Source organism: Suricata suricatta, chromosome 14 (genome assembly GCF_006229205.1).
Source record: "Suricata suricatta isolate VVHF042 chromosome 14, meerkat_22Aug2017_6uvM2_HiC, whole genome shotgun sequence".
Taxonomy (NCBI): domain Eukaryota; kingdom Metazoa; phylum Chordata; class Mammalia; order Carnivora; family Herpestidae; genus Suricata; species Suricata suricatta.
In genome coordinates, this window is record NC_043713.1 from 46,089,144 (window position 1) to 46,092,602 (window position 3,459).

General features: G+C 47.0%; 1 protein-coding gene across 1 annotated transcript in view; it reads right to left on the reverse strand.

Moving 5' to 3' along the window:
- LOC115277422 (laminin subunit alpha-3-like) overlaps nt 1–3,459 on the reverse strand; it is a 154,939-nt gene that overhangs the window by 27,145 nt on the left and 124,335 nt on the right. The window lies entirely within an intron of this gene.

The following is a 3,459-nucleotide window of genomic DNA, read 5'->3' on the forward strand; positions in this document are numbered from 1 at the left end:
GGGGTCTCTGAGAAATATGTCTTTGCTAATAAAGACCAGCTGACTCATGGGTCTGGGGCTGGGCGTTATCCCGCAGGGATATGAAGCCCTGAACTACGCAGGATGGGGTCGAGGTGAGCTGAGATGGGCCAGGCCTCAAACACTACCTGTCCCCAAACTGTTCATTATGTGACCCTGTAGATCTTCTTATTGTTAAACCATTTTACTTTGGAGCTAATGACTAAAGGCTTCCAAACAAATTTAAATTCTTTCAGGAGCAGGTTATCCTCCTGGACCTGATTCCTAGATGGGGTGTTCAGAATAGAAACCCCATACCGCTTATTTAAAATGCTTTGTGTCTACACGTTGTTGAGTGGAGATGGGCACTCATACTCACCAGAGAGTTAAATGAATTGCTTAAAACTATTTCACATCCAGCCCAACCTGGAGCTTCCTTACTGGGGCCTTGCTCCCTCCCTGAGTCTTCTCTGGGTGTCAGTAGCAGTAACATCAAGTTGAACAGTTTTCATAAATACCTTTTGTCACCAACTCTTCCTTCTCATAATGGCACCAACCTCCTTCAAGGCCCTACATCTTGGCCGGATGCCCAACTCCCTTGACTCTTCCTTGAGTTCAGTTTCCATCTGAAGTCCTACTGATGAAGTCCTATTTCATCTCTGTGACACAATTGCCACTCTCAGTCCCTCTGCCCTGAAAGCCAGACTCCTGACTCTCTTGCCTGGACTTTGTCAGGAGTTTGTCAATTTGGCCTCTTGTCTCTAGAACTTTCCCTCATCAAACCGTCCCATAAGATGCTGCCTGTTAATCTTTACACATGGTTTAAAGCAATCCTTTCTCTTCTTTTTTAACTTTTTTTGGATAGTTTATTTATTTTCGAGACAAAGAGAGACAGAGCATGAGTGGGGGAGGGGCAGAGAGAGAGGGAGACACAGAATCCGAAACAGGCTCCAGGCTCTGAGCTGTCAGCACAGAACCTGATGCGCGGCTCCAACCCACGAACCGTCAGATCATGACCTGAGCTGAAGTCAGATGCTTAACCAACTAAGCCACCCAGGTGCCCCTAAAGCAATCCTTTCATAGGCTTTACGTTAACTATGGAAAAATGTCAAAATTACAGCAGGCCATCCTATCCCTGATGGGGCTTAAACGGGGAATTCTGAGCCTACCTCTGTCATTCTCCTTCCTCCACCCAATTTTCCCTGTTCATCAAGCTTTCCAAGACTGTGGAGGCCACAGAATGTGGTCTGAAGAGAACATTCTTTGAAATCAATAGCTCTAAGTTTGAATTCTGAGTCTACTGTTTACTAACTGGGTGCTCCTGGGCAAGTTGTTTTTATCTTTTTTTAAGACCTCTCCATGGGGCGCCTGTGTAGCTCTGTCGGTTAAGAGTCCACCTCCAGCTCAGGTCATGATCTCACAGCTTGTGGGTTTGAGCCCTGTGTCAGGTTCTGTTCTGACAGCTCAGAGCCTGGGGCCCACTTCAGATTCTATGTTTCCCGCTCTCTTTGCCCTTTCCTGGCTTGCACTCTGTCTCTCGCTCAATGATAAACTTAAAAAAAAGTCTCAGGTCTGAGACTCCATTTCCTGACCTGTAGAGCTGGCATTTTATTCTGCCCTCAGAGGGGTGTGGTGGGAACTGAAAGAGACAGTACGCAGACTGGTGAAGATCAGAGAGATGTACGGGAAGTGTCACACCCACATCCTGCCTCCCAGCTTTGGGCTTCTGCTCGTGCAGAGTGACATCCACTGGTCTAAATCCAACCCATGCTCAGACCCAATTTGTGTGTCATCCCCTGCAGAAGAAGCCCCCTGCTCTCTGGGACAGGAAAATTCCTGTCTGCTGCGTGTTTTTTGTTTTCACTGAGGTTATTAGTGTGTATCCTAATAGCTGATATTTATCCCGTGCTTACCACGTGCCAGGTCCTTTTCTACATTTTGTGTGTTTAGTTCCTCATTTAACCCTCGCAAAGATCTTACTTTATATATCTGCATTTATGTTGCAGGAAAGAGACCCACTGAGAGGTTAAATAATCATTCTCGGTCACATACCTAGTTAGTGGTAAAGCCTGATGCAAACCCAGTAAGTGTGACCCCAAAGTCTAGTACTTTACCACAAAACTTTGTTGCTTTCTTTCTATTATTGAGCTTCTGGAGGCAGAAGTAATGTCTTATGCCATCTAATCTGGGGGCTTGCACAGAACAGGGGCACAATTAAATACAGTGTATTCAGGGGAGGAGCCAAGATGGCGGAGAGGAAGGGAGCTCTGTAAACTCTGTCCCACCCATTTATCAAACCGAGAAGGATATTACTGTCATCTGTGAGAACGGAAGGAGAAAATACGGACTCCAGAAAGAATAGAACCTCAAGGATACCGGAGTGAGTGAGGGCGAACAGGGGAAATCTGAAAACAGGCCAGGCCAGGACGGGCCGGGGAGACAAGATCCCCAGCCCAACATGGGGGAAGCGCACAGAGCCCGAGAGACAAAGGGAAGAGACAGGGGAGCGCACTTCCTGCCGAGAAGCAGCTGGAGCTCCGCTGTACCAGGGGAGCGGGCTTCCCGGCGAGAAGCGGTCAGGGCTGCGGCTGCGCCAGGGGCGAGCAATTCGAATTTGGTTTTGGGAACAGGACCACGGACCGCATTTCCACGATGCACCTCGCCCCCTGCACTGACTGCACGAATCCCGGGTGCCCACAGGGAAAAATAGTGCCCACACCTACGCGACCCATGACAAGGAGTCAGTGGTGGGTGGAAGCCTGTGCGCAAGCTTAGACTGCAGGAGCTCCCAGCTCATTTCCAGCAGCACACAGCGCCTTGAGCAACAGCTATCAGAAACCAAGAGAGACTCAAGCTTTTTTTTTTTTTTTCCTTTCCCCCATTGCAATTGCGATCCTGGCTGGGGGTGGGGACTCCGCAATTGAGTCTGTGAAGGTGCGCACTTCACCTCCTGCTGCTCATTTTGCCTCAGGCAGGGGCGGAGCCTCTGAGAACAGCCTCCAAGACCTACCACATCAAACCACGCCCATCCACCAGGGGAGCTGCTGCTGTTATTTTTTTTAATATAAAAAAATTTTTTTCTTCACTTGTTTCGTACTTATTTCTTTGTCATTATTACCTCTTTTTCCTTTTTCTTTACTCAATTCTTTTAAAATTTACTCCTTATTTTACTTTCTTCTTTCTCCCTTACTTTCTCACCTTCTTGCAACCCAGATATATTCTCCTGTATCTCATCCTTACCTCTCCCCTAAACTGGTCATACACTTTTAAATGGTCTACTGTCCTTTGTTGTCTCCGACCCCCTTTTATATATTTTTTTTCTTTTCTTGTGTCTCTTTTCTTTTTATTTTCTCTTCTTCTCTTCTTTTCATCTCTTTCCCTCCCATTTTCTTTCTTTTCTTTACCCCCTGTAATGTGTTTCTTTGTTTGATTTGTCTGTGTGTATGTGTGCTTCTGTTCCCT